At 50.4% G+C, this 22,610-nt stretch overlaps 1 pseudogene; it reads right to left on the reverse strand.

Annotated features, from left to right (window-relative positions):
* Positions 1 to 223: 223 nt before the first annotated feature.
* LOC116741683 overlaps positions 224 to 22,610 on the reverse strand; it is a 48,302-nt pseudogene continuing 25,915 nt past the window's right edge.

The following is a 22,610-nucleotide window of genomic DNA, read 5'->3' on the forward strand; positions in this document are numbered from 1 at the left end:
GGGCACGAACCCGTGTCCCCTGCATCGACAGGCGGACTCTCAACCACTGCGCCACCAGGGAAGCCCCCCTTTTTTTCTTTAACTTCTTTTTTTTTTTTTTGGCTGTTCAGTGAAAGCACCGAGTCATAACCACTGGACCACCGGGGAATTCCCGACATGGACCATCTAAAAGCAATGATGCTGGTGTGTCCAAACCAGGTTTCTTCCTCTTCCCCATTGCGATTTATCTTTTCATAATTTTCTTATTCCTCTTAGCACATTCAGGGTATAACATATTATCTTCTAGGTCTGGGGATGGGAAAGTGCAGGCAGGTAACATAAAGAGAGAGATCATCCCCCAGGGAGTGTCAGGCACCCAGGCCTGACCTGCACGGAACTGCAGGCGAACCCAACCTCTGTGTCTGCCAAGAGCGGTCTGCCAGGGACCACACACCACTGGACAGCTGAGGCTTGTGGCAGAAAGGACTCAACGGAGGTGGGAAGGGGCTGTGAATTCATAGCCTTAGGCTGAACGTTCTCGCAGCAGTTCCTGACCATGCTGCCAGCATGGCTTCCTGAGCTGAAGTTACCATTCCAACCACAGTAGTCCTTTCCTGCTCTCCCTCATCCTACTTTTCCGAACACTTGTTCTATTGGTCACCATCTCGCGTTTCCTTGAACGTGACTGCAGTCTGGACTCCCGTGATGATTGAGGAATATACTGATCCTTTTCGGAATAAGCATGTTTCTGGAGTCTCAGATAAAGCCCTATTTTCTGGCCACTTTATTAATTGGAGGCATCATGGTCGGCAAGGGATAAACTGGTTTACTACAACTAGATTTGGGGCAAGCCTTGAACCCTTCACTTGTTTCGGGAGGATGCGCTTGATCATTTGTATTCAGTGGCTCCACACTGACTTCTTTTTTTATATTTTTGTTTATTTATTTATTTTGGCCGTGCCGGGTCTTAGTTGTGGCACACGGGATCTTCGCTGTGGCCCGAGGGATCATTTAGTTGCGGCACGCGGACTTCTTAGTTGCGGCACGCGGACTTCTTCTTAGTTGCGGCGAGCGTGCGGGATCTAGTTCCCTGACCAGGGATCGAACCCGGGCCCCCTGCATTGGGAGCGCGGAGTCTTACCCACTGGGCCACCAGGGAGGTCCCTCCACGTTGACTTGTGAAGTTGAAGAAACACCTGGTTCCCTTTGACGGTCTTCAACAATTCCCTCATTAACTGGAACCAATGTAAGAGTCACACTTTCTTCATCTAATGTCTCTCCAAAGAAATTCTTCTCGTAATTTGGGTATGCCATTTTTCTGGGGTTTTTAAACAATTTTTTATTGAGGTGGGATTCACATAACATAAAATGAACCACTATAAAGTGAACAACTCAGTGGCATTTAGTACATTCACAGTGCTGTGCAAACACCACCTCTATTTGGTTCCAAAACATTTTTATCACATCAAAAGGAAAGCCCCTGCCCGTTAAACCACCATCACTCCCGTTACCCCTCCTCCCAGCCCCTGGCAACCACCAATCTGCCTTTTGTCTCTGGATTTACCTGTTCTGGACGTTTCATATAAATGGAGTCATACAATATGAAACTAGACATCTGTTGTTCGTAGCTGCCCAGTGCTCCGTTTCCCCCTCTTCTGATCGCAGCGACCATATTTCACTTTGGGGAAGCCACCCCACAGCTCCCCTAAGTCCACTTGGCTGCCCACCCGCTGCGTGCAGGGGCGGGCGCATGACTCAAACCTGGCAAATCAGTCAGCGTGATTGGTTCAGGGATGGGCTTGCGACTCAGTCTCCCCCAATGAGAGCAGCCACAGGACTTCCGGAGCAAGCGGCTTCTCTGCTTGGCTCACTGCATCAGCAGAATGGGAGACCGAGGTTGCTGGCAGCCACCTTTGCCACCACGGAAGGAGTGCCCACCTGGGAAAGAAACGCACCTGAAGGAAAGCAGAGACAAAGCACTGAATCCGTGCAAAGGGCTCGTGTGTCCGAAGCAAAGAAAGCCAAACTGAGGGTGGGAGTTTGCCACAAAGCAAGGATCTTGTTGCAGGGTGCCAAGCAAGGGAATGGGAGACAAGTCTCAGATCCACTCCAACTTGGTCTCTGAGTTAGGGATTTCTAAAGGGGAAGAACAAAGGAGCTGGGGTTAATCATCTGTGGTCTATGTGTCTTTGAACCTGTGGTCTGTGACCCGGGGGCATCTGTGTCAACATAATCTGTACAGGTCATCTTGACCTGGAAGATAGCCCAGAACATCACAGAAACGGTGATGCTTATTGGAAAGCTGTGGCTCAAGGCCCATGACCTTCGCTACTCCTTATTAATTAGGCAAACATGTGATCAAACAGGTATGGCCTAGGACAGAGAGGAATAAGGAGACCAAGAACAGAAACCTGGGTATTATTTTAATTATAAATTAGTCATTATAATAACTAATAAATTTTAATTATAGATTTAAAATTTTTTTAATTTAATTATAAATTTTTTAAATTATAAATTAGTCGGTTTCAGCGGGAGGCTGGTTCTTGTCCACATTGTCGGAGCACCTGGATCCAGCTCTGCCTGAAGGTAGCTCTATTCTCAAAACATTTCACTTCTGAAAGTCGATCACATCCTGTTGTGATCATGGAACTGGGTTTCTGTAATATGCAACTAAGAGAGACCCAAACAATACATGTGGCATTTCACTCACCTGCCTTTGCACACTCCCATCCTTTATGAAACAAAATACAGCTCCTTAGCAAGGAACATACAGTCTTCCTGATGCAGCCCTGTCTCCTTCTTCCTTCATCCCATGTAACACCCTCTCCTCGTTTATTATGCCAGCCACACAGTTCATACACACACACACACACACACACACACACACACACACACACACACACACTTACACACCAAAAAAATGCTTTTCCTGCCTTAGGGTCTCTGCTCTTTCTGTCTCCTCTGTCCAGAATGCTCTCATCACCCCCACCCGACTCCCAAACACTTACTCATCCCTTATCACTTGATTCAGGCTTTACCTCCTCCAAAAAGCCTTCCCTGACTCAGTGCCCCACCTCTCCTCCAGCAGAAAGGCGTGTCCCCCGGGCTCCACACCGCCCTGAGTGTGGTTCAGTCACAGATCTTGCCCACACATTGTTGTTCATTATCTGCCCAAGTCTGGTCTCCACCCCCCCCCCCGGCCCCACCCTCCCCCCCACCCCCCAAACAGGGATCCTCCAGGGCCAAGTGTGTGCCTGGCTCTGCTGACAGTACACTGCTTGGGCCACAGTGAGGCTGAACTGCTTTATTTTTTTTTTCCTTTATTTTTTTGGCTGCATTGGGTCTTAGTTGCAGTGTGTGGGGTCTTCGCTGAGGCCTGCGGGATCTTTCCATGCAGTGGTGCGGGCTCTTCGTTGCCCCGAGGCATGTGGGATCTTAGTTTCCCGACCAGGGATCCAACCCGCATCCCCTGCATTGGAAGGCGGATTCTTTACTACTGGACCACCAGAGAAGTCCCTGAACTGCTTTAAAAGAAAGCTTATTTCCCAAGTTTTTCCCAAAGATTTAAATTTATGCAGCAGCCTTCATCCAGGCAAGCATCAGCTCTGTTCTGTCCTGTACTTAAGGATGCAATGTCTAAATAGAGACACAGACATAGAAAACAAATGTTTGGATACCAAGGGGGAAGGGAGGGCGAGGTGGGAGGAGTTGGGAGATTGGGATTGACACTATACACTATTAATACTATGTATAAAATAGAGAAGTGATGGGAACATACCGTATAACACAGGGAACTCTACTTAATGCACTGTGACGTCCTAAATGGGAGGGAAACCCAAGAGGGAGGGGATATATGTATATGTGTGGCTGATTCGTTTTGCTGTGCAGTAGACACTAGCACAGCATTGTAAAGCAACTATACTGCAATAAAAATTAATTAATAAAAAAATAAAAATTCAGGTTCTGAAAATCAAAAAAAAAAAAAGGATGCAGTGTCTAATATTTCAGTGATTGGTCTTTGTTTTGGCTGAGATTGGACTCTGGAGCCCTCCCCTCTCTGGAGCCACACCACCCCCGCCCATGGTTGGGGGAAGGCGAGAAAGCGGAGAGATGGGACCCGCTCACAGGGAGGCCTCTGACTCCTACTGTTGAGGCCCGGGAGCACGGAGATCTCTCCCCCAGCCTGGGATGATCCAGACCAGGCCCTTCGATGCCACCCAAAGCCTGTCTAAGGCTTTTCGTAGCGGCCACAATCATGTCTTTAAATGTGAGAGCCTGGAGGCTGTCAGAGGGAGTCACCTGTCGTCCCCCCTTCCTCACCGATGTCTGATCTGCAGACCGGCCAAGGCAATCGTGTCAGGCCTCTGCCTGCCTCGGGCTAGCTGGCTCCATGCACTTAAATGCAATGTCTGAGCCTCCGTGAGCAGAGAGGGGCGTCGGGAGGTGACAGTGGCAGGGTGGAGCTAGGAGCCTGCCAGGCACACCTTTCCTTGTTTCTGGGTGTCCCAGAAGGGACCCCCCTTCTGGATGCCGCTTAAGGTGTGAACAGGTGGGGTGGGGCTGAGCTGGGTACCGGGGACATTGGGAACTGGCTATCCTGAGTCAAAGGATGAAGATGCATGGATGCCTTTGTCTCAATAATAGGCAACTTTAGCTGGTTCCCAGTGGTTTCCTTCCCCTACCAGTCCCTCCAGTTACTTGTCAGGGAGTAAAAGTTGCCTCTCTGGGGCTTCCCTGGTGGCGCAGTGGTTGAGAATCTGCCTGCTAATGCAGGGGACACGGGTTCGAGCCCTGGTCTGGGAGGATCCCACATGCCGCGGAGCAACTAGGCCCGTGAGCCACAACTACTGAGCCTGCGCGTCTGGAGCCTGTGCTCCGCAACAAGAGAGGCCGCGATAGTGAGAGGCCCGCGCACAGCGATGAAGAGGGGCCCCCGCTTGCCACAACTAGAGAATGCTCTCGCACGGAAACAAAGACCCAACACAGCCATAAATAAATTAATTAATTAAAAATGCACAGTATTCCAAATTGTATAAAAATAAAATTATAAAAAAAAAATAAAAGGAGGGCTGTATATTTGTAGAAATGACATTTTAAAAAAAAAATGTTGCCTCTCTGGACACTTTGTGCCTCCTGCAAATGCTGGTCTAACTTCCCTGGACCAACTGCACACCGGGGCCCTAGAATTCTAATAACCCGGCCCATCCTAGGACTCACTCAGGGAGAATGGGTCCCACTGTTCTGGCAGGTATTGGGGAACCCACTCTTGGCTTCTCTCCTGGGGTCAGCAGGTCAGGACCGGGCGCACCGGAAGCCTCATCCTCTGAGAAGCCAAGCCACTCACCAGGTAGCTGCCTGCATTTGAAGCACCTGCATGGCCCTGCACTCCCCTCCAGGGTTACTCAGTGACCCTACAAGCTCCCAACCAGACCCAGCTGCCCCAGCGGATGAGCACGGGACCCAGCTGCCCCGGGAGTCAAAGGTTGCTTCTTAAGGATTCATTTTTCCAGGAGCAGTCTATTCATGTGGGAGAAGAGGGGTGTTTCATTCACTTATTCATTTATTAAACCTTCATCCAGAGCCACTATGAACCAGACGCTGTGCTAGGTAGTGTGTGGGGTGCAGAGATTTAAGGCAGTGCCCACCCTGGACCCAATAACAATAATATGAGTTAAAAATAGCTGAGTGCCCAGGAAATCCCTGGCAGTCCAGTGGTTAGGACTCTACAATTTCACTGCCAAGGGCCCGGGTTCAATCTCTGGTAGGGGAACTAAGATCCCGCAAGACGTGCAGCATGCCAAAAACAAAACATACTTGCTAAGTGCCGGAAAAGCACAGTGACAGAGTGCTCTGGGACCTGCGAGAGAACGAGAGAGCCGGGGTCCCTCCGAGGCTCTCGCCCTCACTGATTTAGTTTATGTGACAAGAACTTACAGAGCCTTCGGTGCCAGGCGTTGTTCTAAGGACAAACACTAAGCCATTTCATTCTCATAAGAGCTTTGTGGGGTCGGTATTATTATAACCATATTTTATGGAAGCTGGGGGGCACAGGGCACAGAGAGGTTGAGTTGCCCAAAGTCACACGGCTGCTAAGTGGCAGAGTGCTGTTTGTACCCCAGCAGTCTAGCTGTGGTCCTGCTCTTAGCCAGCCCACCAGGATCTAAATGACTCTGAGGTCAGAGGTCAGCCGAGCCGAGGGCTCCACGCAGGGCTGTAGGGCTCTCAGGCTGGAGAGCTCTGTCTCTGTCCACCAGCCATCAGGGGTGGACTCCAGGAGCCACATGGGTCCGTGCAGTGCAGAGCAGGAGGTGGCCTCCCACCCCTCAGAACAAGGTTTTACACCCCCATTCAATTTGAATGAACCGTTTGTTTTTGAAGGGAAAGCAGCACAATGAAACCTGACATTGGATAAAGGGCCTCTCCTTCTACCAGTGAGGGCGGATGGGCTCTGAGAGGGAGGTCCAGGACCCATGCGGTCCCTTCTGCCTGGACCTCTGACCACCACGTGAATGCCAGCCAGAGAGAACATTCCGAGGCCCCGGCGGCCTCATCACCTCTCCCAGGGGTTTGGGAAGGAGCCTCAGAGGGCGGCCTGGCTAGGAGCTTGCAGCCTCCCTCGGGAGAGCTGACTCTCTCCTGGGAAAATGGATGGGTGAAATTCTAGAAGCAGGAGTGGATCATGTTCCAAATGGTCTCTGCTCTCAGAAAGGGACACCTTCTGGATTGGGACAGCCTCACCCGGATGGAAACTCCACCAGGGCCCGACTTCTGTCTTCTTCACCACGTCTGTCATCCCAAAGCCCCACAATCGTCCTGTAAAAGACAAGACAACCAGCTGTTTAAGTCCACAGGTCCCACCACCCGGTTGAGACCATCACTCTGCCACAGCTGCTTTGTCTTGTTCAGTACATAAGGATGGGCTTGGCTTGTCCCAGTAAAACTTTATTTATGGACACTGATATTTGAACTTCATATTATTTTCACATGTCATGAAATAACATTCTTCTTTTGCTTTTTATCCCTCCTAAGTGTTTAAAAAGGTGAAAACCACCATTAGTCTTCAGGTTGTACAAAAACAGGTTGTAGATGGATTTGGCCAACGACCCCTGACATGGTGGCTGCACAACCCTTGGGATCAAACCCAAGCACAAGGCTTCTCACACTCCGCCAGTTAGGGCCCCCTGGACCCCCCACGGACCCCACGTAACATCTGCGGTTCTCAGTTCACACCTCTCTTGTGGGTCCTTCTGGATCATTCTTCCTCCCTTTCCTACGCTTGATTGGTTTTTTTTTGTTTGATTGTTTTTTGCGGTACGCGGGCCTCTCACTGCTGTGGCCTCTCCCGTCGCGGAGCACAGGTTCCGGACGCACAGGCTCAGCGGCCATGGCTCACGGGCCCAGCCGCTCCACAGCACATGGGATCCTCCCGGACCAGGGCACAAACCCGTGTCCCCTGCATAGGCAGGCGGACTGTCAACCACTGCGCCACCAGGGAAGCCCCACTTGATTGCCCAGTTCAAGCATACCACTTCTGGGAAGCCTCTCTCAATACACAGTCAGGTTTAGATGCCCTTCTCTTTATCGCTTGAGCCGCAAAACTGGGCCCCAGTGTGGTTGATGCCAAGTCTGAGGACAGCGGTTTGCTCCCTGGCCTCAGGCATCAGCCTGGAAGCTCCTAAGTGCAGAGCCTGGGCTTTCCATCCCCATCCCAGGGCCTCCACGGGGCTTGGAACATGGTAGGTGCTCAATAAAGTCTTGTAGGAAAAATTCAGCCTTCCTCTTCCCCCTCCCCTTCTCCTTCCCCCCTCCCCCTCCCCCTCCTCTCCTAGTCCCTAAGGTTGTTGGTCCCCAGGGCCCAGGCCTGGGCTCTTCTTTTCTCCATTCACCCTCACACCTTCTGTGAGCTCACCCCACGTCGGGGCTTTAAGGCCATCAGCTTCCCACTCATATCTCCAGGTGGATATGGGGCAGGCATCTCGAGGCTTCCATGCCCCACACCTGCTCCTCTCACAGACTTCCCCATCTCAGGTGCCATGCCCCCAAATCCTGGGGTCACCCCTGAGCCCTCTCTTCCTCTCACAGCCCCTGTCTAATCCATCAGAAAATCCAAATTGTATAAATTTGGATAAAATTGGCCAGACTCTCAAAATACATTCACCACCTTCACTGCTCCTGTTGGCCCCAGCCACTGGCCTCTCACCCGGATGGAGGCTGAAGCCTCTTAACTGGTCTCCTCTCTCCCTGGTCTCTGCTTGACCTCCCTTCACACAGCAGCCAGAGGGACCCTGTGACAGCATAAGCTCTCAGGCAAGTCACGCCTCTGCTCAGAGCCCTCCCGTGGCGCCCATATCCATGGACAAGTACATGATCTTAAGAGGGGTCTGTCTGCCAGGCACCACTGAAGCGCCTCACTCATTGTCCCTCAGCAGAGCCCTGAGGTAGGGCCTGAGAAACAAAGGCCCAGGGTGGTTAAGTAGCTTGCCCAAGGCCACACAGCTATAGCCATGATAGAACTCAAATTCCTGACACTGGCCTTCCTGCTCACACTCTCTGAGGTCAGCTGCTCCACCAGAAAGGGAGCACCTTTGTCCCAGGTACCCTAGTCCCCTCCTTCTTTCTTTCTTGTAAATATTATTTTTCAATAAGTACTACATGTATATGGCCTCGAATTTAAAATGTATACAAGGGGGGACTTCCCTGGCGGTCCAGTGGTTAGGACTCAGCCCTTTCACTGCTGGGGCCCGGGTTCAATCCCTGGTCGGGGAACTAAGATCCCGCAAGCCATGTGGCGTGGCCAAAAAATAATAAATATATTTAAAAAAAAATTTTAATGTACGCAAGGGAAATACAGTAAATCTCTCTCCAACCCCTGTCCACCCACAGCCACCCACTTCTCCTCCCAGAGACAACCTTCTGGAGTTCAGCGAAGCACCGCCCTCGTAGGTGTCACGGGCGTGGGGTCATGCGCCGTGGTCTCCGCGTAATACGTGCAAGGTCTGGGAGCGCTGGCTGCCTCTGACCAAGTCACTTGCTCTGTGCAGGCCTCAATTTCCTCATCAGCGAATCGGGGGACCAGAGGAGGTGATGCGAATACTCCTGCCGCTCTGAAGGTCAGCTTCAAGTAGTAACAGTGATAAAGGAGGCAATAGGCATGCAAGTGCCTTGTCAGCCGGAAACGTTGAGGCATCATGACCCCGTGGGCAGAGGAGCCATAGAAATCAGAGACTGGCCTGGGAGCGACCAGCCCAGTGTGTGCTCGGCTCAGACCTGAGGCCAGAAGGGCATTGCTTGCTTACCCCGGGATTCCAACAGCATCCCCTTCATCTGGTCCTCCATCCATCCTTTGCTCCCTGTGTGGATAAAGATGCTCTCCAGCCGGCTTACGCATCTGCTTCTCTTTGCTAAGCTCTCTTCTAAGCCTGTGTTCACAGGCCACAGCCCCGTCCACCGCCCTGAAGACCTGGGCTGCAAACCCACACGGCATTTCCAAACTTGTGAAAGAGACAAGGGGCCTGGAGATGAAACATCTGAGTTGGGGAGGAGGTGGCCACCTCCAACAGAGCAGCTTCTAAGACTTTGATCTTGTCAAATGTTAGCTGTATCGATCCCTGGAGCATGTCTACGGCCCTTGGGATCCTATTATCCTCCTAAACAGGCTCTTTGCCCAGAAATCATCTTGATCCACAGCCTATCACTTTCTTTTCATAATATCACACCCTTACTCCTACTTACATCCTCCCAGACTTTCCCAACCTCTCCTTCCATCTGGGACCCTTCACATCTGCCAGATGAGGCCGTGTCTCCCCAAAATCTGTGCTACGGCCAAGCTGTCGTTTCATCTTTGCTCATAATCAGGCCCTCCAGCCTCTTCATCACTTTTATTGCCTCTTCTCCTCAAAATTCCCTCCAGGGTCGCCAGTGCACTCTCCATGTGAAGACCCAAAAGAAAATTCTCCCAGTAAGAAACATCCTCTTATCTCCAAGGTGCTATTTTTGTGCAAGGACTTCTCATCAGCCTGACTGCAGACACGATTTTGGCTGGATCGAGCATATTTGCGATACTCGTGGTATCACATGCTCTATCTGAGCGTGGGTTTTCTCCCCACTCCCAGCCTGCTTTCCTGCTCTCCCTGGATCCTCTTTATCAAGCTGTAAGAGGAAACTACTTTGTGTTATGATCTGTTTCTGCCTAAAGCACATTCAACCTGAGGAACAAAGCCGTGGGGCTCAGCAGGTAATCCTGGAGCCCTGGGCCCGCGCCAGCCACCTCTGCTTGTCGTTCCTGCATCCCAGGGCCCCTGCAAATGTCCGTGGAGCATCTTCCATGTGGCAGGTAACGCCGGAGGGCTTGGCCACATTATCTTACTTCCTCTGAAGCAACAATCCTAGGGGGTTTCCATTATAGGGCGTGGACACTAGGGTTGGACGGGTTAAGTAACAAACTTGGCCATACAGTCGGGAAGCAGCCGGACTGGAATTTGAACCCAAGGCCTCACCTTTCCTGTGGAACCCGTAATGCCTCAGTGGCTGTGGCCGATCAGCCGGGACACCGTGGAGCTGGTACTTCTGGTAAGGAGGGACATTTTCGGGCTTCCCTGGTGGCGCAGTGATTGAGGGTCCACCTGCCGATGCAGGGCACATGGGTTTGTGCCCCGGTCCAGGAAGATCCCACATGCCACGGAGCGGCTGGGCCCGTGAGCCACGACCACTGAGCCTGCGAGTCCGGAGCCTGTGCTCCGCAATGGGAGAGGTCACGGCAGTGAGAGGCCCGCGTACCGCAAAAAAAAAGAAAAAAAAGAAAAAAAGAGGGACTTGTTCTCCAGACACTACTCTACCTCCAACAGTAAACAGCCAATGCGCTTCTGGTCTCTGATCCAAGCTGAGCAAAAGATACTCCAATGACTGCACTCGTGCATCTACTTCCCCAAGAACTGCGTCACACCGTCGGTCCTTAATGAGATGAGAATGCAGGAAAACTCCAGATTCGGGGCCCAGAACTTTCCTGTACTTGAGCACTTGGTGTTTGGTTCTTCTAGGTAGGCCTTAACATTTACCCCTTTAATATTAAATACATGAAACAAACTTGGACACGAATGTTCATAGCAGCACTATTCACAAAAGGTGGAAACCACCCACGTGTCCGTAGACAGACGACTGAATGAACACAGGGTGGCACAGCCATGCAATGGAATGCCGCTCGGCCATAAAAAGGAATGAAACGCTGGCACACGGCACAGCCCGGGTGAACCTTGTAAACGTGCTCCGTGAAAGAAATCAGACCCAAAGGGCCACATATTCTATGATTCCATTTTATTTTTGTCCAGAGGGAATTCCCTGGGGATCCAGTGGTTAGGACTCTGGGGTTCCATGGCAGGGACCACAGGTTCAATCCCTGGTCGGGGAACTAAGATCCCGCAAGCCACGCGGCGTGGCCAAAAAAAAAATTTTTTTTAAGTTCTTTTCTTCATTAAAAAAAAGAAAAGAAAAGAAATGTCCAGAATAGGTAAATCCATAAAGACAGAAGGCAGACAAGTGATTTCCAGGGGCTGGAGGGAAGAAGGAACCGGAAGTGGCTGCTTAATGTGTGGGGGCCTCCTTTTGGGGTGATGATAAAGGTCAGGAACTAAATAATGGTCATGGTTGCACAACACGGTGAATGTATCTAATGCCACTGAAGTATACACTTTAAAGTGATTAAAATGGCAAACTTCATGTTATGTGTGTTTTACCACAATAAACGAAAATTAAATGGGGCTCCAGGCTGCCATTGCAGACCCCTCTTGGCGGACACAACAGCTCTACCATCCTTCACTGGGTAAAGTGGCTGGAAGGGAACCTGATATGATCTCGTACTGCCCATTTGCCCATTCTGCCCTCCAAGATACGATGGAGGCCCAGGCGTTTTCCTTACAGCAACGAAGCGGAGTTAGCCTCAGGGGGTCTTGTCATTTGTAGACAGTATGATGGCCGAGACCTGCTTCAGAATAATACAGGATGGGGATACGCGGAGGAGTGAGAGGAGATGTAGGCAAAACAGGACTGGCCATGAGTTGACCACTGCAGGTGCTGGCTGGCAGGTACATAGAATGCATTATAATATTCCGTCCACTTTTGTATATGCTCACCATTTTTCACAATAAAAAAATGAAAATGGCACTTTTTAAGCTTTGGCAGAAATTTTTGAAAATATAGGAAATTTTACGGACTGCAGCAGTCATCTAGAATACCACCACCTGGAGACCATCCCTGGTGGTGTCTTCGTTCCATCCTCTCCGGGTCTTTTCCACACGCACGTGCAAATCATGCTCTAAGTTCTATGCTTTATCACTTTGGAAGCTTATCATCAGTGGTACCTGGCTTTGGCTACCAAGTCACTGGCATGCTGTGCTCAAAGCGATACCTGTAAGTGCTATGAAAAGCAGAGCAAGGAAAGGATTTTGGAAGTGCTCGGGGTGGAAGGATGGGGTGGGCTGCCTTTTTAAACAGAGTGGTCAGGGTGGGCCTCCCGGAGCAGGTGGCTTTTCTCAGGACTTGAGGCGAGATAGCTGGCCATGGGTTCATTTGGGGGTGTTCCCAGCAGAGAGGTCAGCCAGAGCAAACATCCCAAGGCCAGCAAGTGCCTGGCCAATTGGAGGCACCACGAGAAGGGAGGGAGCAGGGACTAGGCCATGAGGTCAAAGAGATGAGGAGGGTGTATTTGTTTTCTGACGTTGCTGAAGCAAATCACCACAAACTTAGTGGCTTTAACACATCAGTAATTAATCTTCCTGTGGTGTCCTGAGGTCAGAAGTCCAAAACAAGTCCTATGGGGCTAAAATCAAAGTGTGGGGAGGGTTGGTTCCCGCCGGAGCCTCCAGGGCAGTCTGTTCCTGCATCTTCCAGCTTCCAGAGGCCGCCCGCATTCTCTGTCTCATGGCCCCTCCACTTCTGCCTCTGTGGTCACAGAGGCTTCTCCTCTTCTGGGGTCAAATCTCCGTCTGCTTGCCTCTTATAAGGACACTTGAAACCATACTTAGGGCCCACCCAGATAATCCAGGATGATCTCCTCCTCTCAAGATCTTTCACTTGATCACATCATCAATAGACCCTTTTCCCAGGTAAGGTGACATATTCACCGGTCCCAGGGGTTAGGACATGGCCATCTTTTGGGGCGCTGTTATTCGGCCCACACAAGGGGTCTGATCAAAGAGGGTCCTGTGAACCTTGTACAAACTTCAGCTTTTTCTCTGAGTGAAGTGGGGGCCGCAGGAGGTTTTGAGCAGAAACATGATCCGATTTATGGTTAAAAGGATCAATGTGGCTGCTGTGTTCAGAAGATTCTAGAAGGGCAAAAGGGAGACGCCATAGGGGGTTATTACAGTAATCGGGCGAGGGGAGGTGGTGAGAACAGTCAAATCCGGAACATCTTCTCATGTCGCGTAGAACTGAAAGGATTTCCTGACAGGTTGGATGTTGAGTGTGAGAGAAAGAGCCAGGGATGACCCCGATGTCTTTGGCCTGGGCAACTGGCAGGATGGAGTGCAGGTCACAGGGGTCAGGAGCCGGTTGGGGTGGGGAGGGCAGAAGTGGATTTACAGAAGTTAGGTTTGAGCTTCCTGTTGGGCAACTCGGCAAGATGGAGAGGGAGGTGGATGGGGCAGTCTGGAGTCAGGGGACAGTTCGGGCTGGACTGATGGCTGGGAGGCACCTGGGGGTGACCAGAAGAGCAGGGGTCCAAGGGCTGGGTGTAGGGCACACCAGCATTGCCAGCTGGCAGAGGAGGAGGGACCAGCAGGGGGAACTGAGAAGCAGCCACCAGAGAAGCAGGAGAAAACCAGAAGAGCATCACCCGTGACCCAAGAGCCATTTCAGGGGAACGGTGAGGGCAACAGCAGCCCGGAGCCTGAGACTGGGAACGTTCCAGGTCTCGCTCTGCACCCCAGTTCTAGAAGGAGACCTCAGATCTTCTGCCCACCTGGGTGAAAGACGGCCCCTCAGGTTCAGTCTTTTTTCCTCTCTCACCATTTTAGCCATTCTAAAGTGTGTAATTCACTGGTTTTGAGCCTATTCACAATGTTGCACAACCGTCACCACCATCTGACTCCAGAACATTTTCATCACCCCAAAAAGAAACCCCACCCCCACTGGCAGTCACTTCTAATCCCCCTCCCCGCAACCCAGGCAACCACTAATCTACTTTCTGTCTCTATGAGTTGGCTTATTCAGGTCATTTCCTATCAGTGGAATCATACAATACGTGGCCTTTTGGGTCTGGCTTCTTTCACTGAGCATGTTTTCGGGGTTCACTCATGGATCAGCATTTCATTGCTTTTTATGGCTGAATAGTATTCAGTACGGCTATACTACACTGTATATTGTTGAGAGACATTTGGGTTGTCTCCGCTTTTTGGCTTTGTGCCTAATGCTTCCATGAACATCTGTGTACAAGTTCTTTGTACAGACCTATGTTTTCAATTCTCTTGGGTGTAAACCTAGTCTTGGAATTGCTGGGTCTTGTGGTGACTTTAAGTTTTTGAGGAACTACCAACTCATTTTCCACAGGGGCTGCGCCATTGTACAACCCCCCAACCATGTATGAGGGCAGTCAGAGTCTTTTTGAACTGTAACCGCTCATCACCCTGCTCTAATTCTTTGTGTGTGCACACATGTGTGTACGGGGTGGATGTGATCCAGTGGACCCCAACCTCTTTAGACTCTAATTTTAGAGAAGCCAGTTTTATCGTCAGTCTAGAGAGTATCATGGCAATCTGCAGCTTCCGTGTTCTGGACCAAGCTCGCTGAGGGAGGGGCAGGAGGCCCCTGGGGTGTCCCGTGATGCTCTCATTTCCAGGGTGGGAGAGAAAAAAGCCTCCTCGTTTGTCAAAACCACAAGGGGATGTCCAGCGTAGAGAAATCTACAGACGGAAAGTAGATTGATGGTGACTTAGGGCTGGGGACAGGGGATGGGAAGATAGTCGGGGGATAACGAAACCATATATGGTTTCCTTTTAAAGTGTTTAAAAAAGAACTAACACTGTAGGAGGTGATAGTTTCACATATCTTTGGATATACTAAAAAAGACTGCATTGTACACTTTAAGTGGGCGATCCGTATGATATGTAAATTATATCCCCCAAAACAATTGTGTAAAAAAAACCCACAAGGGAGACTGGAGAAACTCTGGGACAGAAGCCAACAAAATAAAGTTCTCTGAAGAAAGCAGCAGGAAAGCCCAGTTTTCATCTACAAGTTTTCAGCAACATTCCTGCACTCTCGGTCCTCGCCTTGCCTTCATGCACATCTCTTAGGTTTGTGCCCAAACTTTCCCCCACGGAGGAGTCAAATCTCAGCACATCTCACAGGAGGTGGAGAAAAGAGCCAGGAGGACCTGTCCAGCCCCTCTGCTCTGGGTCAATTCACGTGGTCTCAGCCGCCCCCTGGTGGACACTGGGGACTGAGCCTTAGAAAGGGGCATACGGAGGGAGCTGGCGGCTGGACCAGTCTGAATAGCCTGGCATACTCTTCCCAGCCCACAGGGGTACCTCTTGGTGTCTGAGTCCCTTTGCACCCAAAGAAGGTCAGTTCTAGCCCCTGTGTGACCCTTTTTAAAAAATTTAAATCCTTTTTATTATGGGCGTTTATTATAGAGAATTGCAAACATTTTTAAAATAAAGAAATAGTCTAATGAACCCCTACGTAGCCAAAACTCTGCTTCAACAATTACCAATTACTGTGGCCAGTCTCATCCTCATTTTGTCTTGACCTCCGTCCACTCCCTCCAACTGTATTATTTTAAACCAAATCCCAGAGAGCATAATATTCCATCTGTAAATATTTCTGAATGCGTGAAAGATAGACTCTTTTTAATCTCATCACAATACTATCACACCTAAAAAAAAAATCTTCAACATAATTAAATTACCAGTGTCATATTATCAATAGTCTCCTCAATGCCAAAAATATTCGTTTTTTTTTTTTTAAACAGACTGAATCAGGATCCACTAAGTTTGGTTGGTCTGACATTTAAATTTCTTTTAGATAAAAAGGTTATAGGCTCCCTGTTCATCTTGCATCTTATTTCTTGAAGAAAACTGCTCTTCTATTTTTTCCAGCTTTATTGAGGCATAATTGACAAAAAATTATATACGTTAAATGTACAACAAAAAGATTTGATATACGTATACGTTGTGAAATGATTACCATAATCAAGCTAATTAACACATCCATCACTTCACATAGTTATGTGGGGGGGGTGAGTGGTGGTGGTGAGACCACTTAAGACCTACTCTCTCAGTGTTTTTCTATTTTAACACATAATTTAGATTTGCAAGTGGCCTGGGATTGCAGCCGTGTTCACAAACAGAGGGAATGGAGCCACATGCCAACCGTGTTTGTGGTTGGAGCTACAGTTTTATTTGCTTTTCTGTCCCAGTTTTCTCAGCTCTCTGTGGCTCTATTACTTTTATCATAGAAAAATGATTTTTAGGACAGAAAATACACCTGAGACTCTGTCAGAGAAAAATGACAAATACCACACAATTGATGTCTTTCAAATGACCCGAACCTAAAATTTGTCCAAGTCCTTCTGAGATTTCCAAGCCTGTGAAGGAGGCGGTGAGAAATACAAGGATCTCTGAGATCCTGAGTCCAGGTCTGGGCAGGTGAGGCCCCCGCTCAGTTCCCAGGCTGGCCCCAGTCTACACAGGGAGCCCTAGACCCCTCTCTCTTAGCTGCCCCTCTTCCCTGAGCTCGGAGGCGCTCCTCTGTTCTCCTTCCAGAACAGTCTGCCATCCTCCAGCCCTGGTGGCCCCGTCACACAGCCTGTTTGCTGGCAGCACTCTGATATCCAAGGCAACATCAGTGATTTTAAATATTGTGACCGATTCAGATGTCACTTTGGGCCAACTTTGCCCTTTGAAATTTAGATAAACATGGCTCAGATGTCCTGATTTCACAACCGGCTCAGGTCCAGACTAAAACCCCAAATGGACACACGACACACAGTGTTCTCCTCTCCTCCCCTGTGGTTCCCACCCTGCTCTCCCAGCAGTGGCAGCGGTTGGGGGACCTCCATTCAGCTTCTGGTCAGCAGACCTGTGCCCCTTGCCAGTTTCCTCCAGAATCCAATCACACTTAGGATGTCTTGGAATGGGTATCTTTACTAAGATACTAATGGCCAGGTGGGTGGGGCTCCAGGGCTCCCTCCTCAGAGGGCTCGAGGGTGGCTCTTTAGCTGGGCTAGAGCTGAGGGCACATTGACATGAAAGTTGCCACCAGTCAACTGAGGACAGCACCAGAAAATAATCCAGAAAGATGTTATTAATAAATACTTTTCCGGGACTTCCCTGGTGGCACAGTGGTTAAGAATCCGCCTGCTGATGCAGGGGACACATGTTCGAGCCCTGGTCCGGGAAGATCCCACATGCCGCGGAGCAACTAAGCCCGTGCGCCACAACTACTGAGCCTGTGCCCTAGAGCTCACAAGCCACAACTACTGAAGCCTACGCACCTAGAGCCCGTGCTCCGCAACAAGAGAAGCCACCGCAATGAGAAGCCCGCGCACCGCAACGAAGAGCAGCCCCCACTCACTGCAACTAGAGAAAGCCCGCGCGCAGCAACAAAGATCCAACACAGTCAAAAATAAATAAATTTAATTAAAAAAATAATAACATTTAAAAATTTTTATTTGTTTATTTTTTATCTATTTTTTTTTACCTCTTTATTGGAGTATAATTGCTTTACAATGGTGTGTTAGTTTCTGCTTTATAACAAAGTGAATCAGTTATACATATACATATGTTCCCATATCTCTTTCCTCTTGCGTCTCCCTCCCACCCTCCCTAACCCACCCCTCTAGGTGGTCACAAAGCACCGAACTGATCTTCCTGTGCTATGTGGCTGCTTCCCACTAGCTATCTATTTCACGCTTGGTAGTGTATATATGTCCATGCCACTCCCTCACTTTGTCACAGCTTACCCTTCCCCCTCCCCATATCCTCAAGTCCATTCTCTAGTAGGTCTGTGTCTTTATTCCCGTTTTACCCCTAGGTTCTTCATGACATTTAAAAAAAAATTTTTTTTAATAAATGTTTAAATAAATAAATAAATACTTTTCCTTACAAACACGTTACTAATAGAGTTTTTTAAAGTGGAATCTAGAATTTTCCCCTAATGACCGATCAATTACTTCACCAGTACATTATCATTTTCTCTTAATTTCTTCCTTTCATGAGTTAACCAGTAGTCCCATCAATCTGGGAATTTGAAACACGTACTTTGCCAATTTTTTTTATCCTTATTTGTGGTTGCTGGAGAAGATGGGAGTGGGTAAATCCCCTCCAAGTGCTGGCACTCAGCGTCCCTCAAAAACCAGGTGGCAGGGCCCTTCTCTGGACTTCCTGCCCCTTGAGGGAGGGTCCCAAGGGAGGACCTGTCTGTATACCCAGCCCTAGCAGTCCGCCTTAGTGAGGTGGGCTGTCCAGGGCTGGTGTGGGCTTTCCAGAGGGGAAGGGCTTGTCTCCTTCCACCTCTGCGGATGTGTCCTGGGAGAGCCCAAAGGGCATGGGGTAGGCGGAGACAGAGGACCAGGGGTAGGGTCTCCATCCCAGGTAGATTTGGTTATGGGTGTGTGAAAGGGTTTAGAGCAGAATCCTGCAAGCATCCACCAGTCCTGTCCTGGGGATGGCGACCCCAGGACCCGAGAAGAGGAAGCTGGGAGAACTCAGCATGGCCACCTTTGGGGACCTTGATTAGTACGTCATAAACCGCTGGCAAAGCAAGCTGCAGGCAGCTGCAGGGGCGAGTGTGGCCAAGAGACGGCCGGAGCGGCCGCTCCCGATGCGGCCACCAGGCGGCGCAGCGGTGCCAGCAGGAGCTCGGGGAATTGACAATCCCCTCCCGCCAACAATGCCCTCCCGCCACTGCTGTCCAGCTGTCGACCCCGGGTCATCCACCCGTGTCACCTCGGTAATCTTCACCGACGCCCACGGGAGGTGCCATCGCCATGTTACAGACAGCCACAGACTTGGCAAGTTTCCCCGCTGAAAAGTGGTGAAGCAGGACTGGAGCCCAGAAGCAGTCTGCCCACAGGTGGGAGACCACCCAGCCCTTGTTTTTTATTTTTGCTGCTGCTGCTGCTGTTGTCGGCTGCGCGGCACGTGGGATCTTAGTTCCCCGACCAGGAATCGAACCCACGCCCCCTGCAGTAGACGCGTGGAGTGTCTGGAGCACTGGACCGCCAGGGAAGTCCCCACCCAGCCCCTGTTTTATGGTCACCGTTGGCACCTCAAGTGTCCCCTCCAAGGCTGATGAGGCCTGGGGAGATGAGGATGACCCAGGCAGGCATGGATGTGGGACAACGGCAGTCCTTCGCCTCTCTGGACAGCCTCTCCTGGGGGCCCTTCTCCTGTGAGCCCCAGCTTTCCTTCCACTCCCAGCTCAGGGGCTGATGACCAGGGTGAGGGGTTTTTTGGCTCGGTGAATTTTTTTTTTTTTTTTTTTTTTTTTGCGGTACGCGGGTCTCTCACTGCTGTGGCCTCTCCCGTTGCGGAGCGCGGGCTCAGCGGCCATGGCTCACGGGCCCAGCCGCTCCGCGGCATGTGGGATCTTCCCGGACCGGGGCACGAACCCGTGTCCCCTGCATCGGCAGGCGGACTCTCAACCACTGTGCCACCAGGGAAGCCCAGTGAATAATTTTTTAATGGACTTTATATTTTAGAACAGGTTTAGGGTCACAGCAAAATTGAGGGGAACGTTCAGAGATTTCCCATTTACCCCCTGCCCCCTCATACTCACAGCCTCCTCCACTACCACCATCCACCACCAAGTGGTACTGTGGCTACAGTCAATGAACCTACGTTGACACGTCATCACCCAAAGTTCATACCTGACTGTGTGGTTCATTCTTGGTGGTGTACATTCTATGAGTTTTGAGGAATGTATAAGGACAGGTATCCATCATTGGAGTGTCATACAGAGCAGTTTGATGGCCTAAAAATCCTCTGGGTTCCTCCTATTAATCCCTCTCTCTCCCCATCCCCTGGCAACCACTGATCCTTTACCATCTCCACAGTTTTGCCTTTATCCAGAATGTCATATATGTACTTGGAATCATAAAGTATGTAGCCTTTTCAGATTGGCTTCTGTCACTTACTAACATACATTTAAGTTTCCCATAGTCTTGGGACTTCCCTGGTGCCATAGGGGCTAAGAATCCGCCTGCCAATGCAGGGGACACAGGTTAAATCCCTGGTCGGGGAAGATCCCCCGAGCCGCGGAGCAACTAAGCCCATGCACCACAACTGCTGAGCCTGCGCTCTAGAGCCCGCGAGCCACAACTACTGAAGCCCACGTGCCTAGAGCCCGCGCTCCGCAACAGGAGAAGCCACCGCAGTGAGAAGCCCCGCACACCGCAACGAAGAGTAGCCCCTGCTCTCCACAACTAGAGAAAGCCCGCGTGCAGCAACAAAGACCCAACACAGCCAAAAATAAATTTTTAAAAATACATTTAAAAAAAGTATGATGTTAGCTGTAGTTTTTTTGTAGATTTTTTTATGAAGTTGAAGAAGTTCCCCTCTTCCTAGTTTGCGGAGAGTTTTAGCCATGAATGAGTGTTGGATTTTGTCAAATGCTTTTTCTGCATCTATTGATATGATCGTGTGATTTTTCTTCTTTACGCTGTTGATGTGATAGATTACATTCACTGATATTTGAATGTAGAATCAGCCTTACATACCTGGCATAAATCCCACTTGGTCACGGTGTTGAGAGAATAACGTTATGCACTAGCCCTGTGACAGGTTATGCATCTCAAGTGCTACCACACCCACGCACCCCAACAAAGTTGACGCGTGAGATTGCAATGCTCATCCTGACTCATGCCTCTGATTTGGAGAACTCCCTCCTTCCCTCAGTTTCCAACTTTTTAGAGCAAGTAGACATGGCCAGGAGCCCACAATCCTGACACTTTCCTCCTCTCTCCTCTGCTATCTCAGCGCTCTGCCCACTTGAACTGGAAGCCACCCCAAACCTTAGGCGACAGATCAGGGGCCTAGCAGGTCTGGATCGCCCTCCTGTTGACTCTACATCCCCTACATGGTGAAACACAGGCTCCGTGGCCGAGCCCCTAGGCCCACACAATGTCCCCAGCTGGTCTTTTCAGCCTTGCTTCCTCTTATCTCCCCACTCCAGTTCCCGGCCCCTTAAACTCTGGCTACAACAGACAATAAATCAACGGGTGGTGCATTCATCCTGTACATAATTACCAAGAGCCCCTTTATGCCAGGCCCTAAGCTTGGTTCTGCAATACAAGGCGAACTAGACCCAGTCCCTGCTCTCAGGAGCCTTCAGTGCTGTGGGAAAGAGATGTGAGTAAACCAACCCCTGTAACACAGTTGGGGAGTCAGTGCCAGAACAAGGGTGACACAGGGGTCTTTGGAAGCTCTGCAGCCTCCAGCCTCTCTGTTCCTTCTCTTCTACTCACCTTTTTAAATGTTCTTCCTGGGGAATTCCCTGGCGGTCCAGTGGTTAAGGACTCGGCGCTTTCACTGCTGTAGCTGGGTTCAGTCCCTGTTGGGGACCTAAAATCCCACGAGCCACAGCCAAAACAGAAAGTTCTTCCTGGATTCTTGGTGCAGCAAACTCCTATTCATCCTGCAAAACTCAGCTCAAATGTTTTCTATTTCATGAATCGTTTCTTGGTTGTCCTTTCTGCTCAGGCAGACTTAATTGCCCCTTGGTCTTTGCTTTTATAGCATTTGATGCATGCTCCAAGGCCCACCTTTGGTTCACGCTACACTGGATATTCCTGACCCCAAGTACAACTCCCCAGGAGAGTGTAATGCTGGTCCCTATGTGGCCACCATGTCCCACCAGGCAGCCTGGGCTTCTGCTTTCAGCTCCAACTGCTTCCCCCCAATTCTCCCTCTGGTGCCAGCATGAGACCTTCCCCAGTCCCCCTCCTTTCTGCTGCAAGCACTTTAATCTCCAGCCTTCTCCCAAGACTAGAGAAGCATCATTTAAAGCATCCTTGAAAGCGCTCAGTGGCACTGGGCATTGGGAGCCCGGACAGGGCCACCCTGTACGGTCGGGCGGGATGTGCACATTGCACATCAAAGGGGGTACCATTCACATCACGGGCACGCTGGACATCATAGATTTGTGTGTTTAGTGCACCAGTTTCTTGACAATCAAGGGTCTTGAGGAAGAGATGCCTTTTACGAATTTTCACAGGGCAATGGCCCTGGGCCTCAGGTAGCCGAGGCTGGAGGAAGCCAGCTGCCTCGGGTGCTGAACAGCACTGAGGACGCTGGGCCCAGGGAAGTCGAGGGAAGGAGGGGGAGGGGAGAGCATGGCTCCAGATGCAGCCTCAGCCCTGGGCTTCCCCCTGTTCTGGACTTTGTGCTCCTGGTGGCTCCCACTGGGCCAGGTACGAGTGACTACTGATTAATGGAGGCCTCCAGGCAGCTGTGTGTGGCTTTTACCATGAGCTGTGGGCGTGTAAACTTTTCAAAGTCAAGTGTGGGTGAAGAGGCATCTAGCATGGAGATCGAGAACAAGGCTGTGGGTGTGGTGAGCAACGGGTTCAGCCCCAGCTGTGCGTGACCTTGGACCAGTCATCTCATTTCTCAGCCTCCACATCTGTGGGTTTGGGG

Source organism: Phocoena sinus, chromosome 1 (assembly GCF_008692025.1).
Source record: "Phocoena sinus isolate mPhoSin1 chromosome 1, mPhoSin1.pri, whole genome shotgun sequence".
In the NCBI taxonomy this organism is placed as follows: Eukaryota; Metazoa; Chordata; class Mammalia; order Artiodactyla; family Phocoenidae; genus Phocoena; species Phocoena sinus.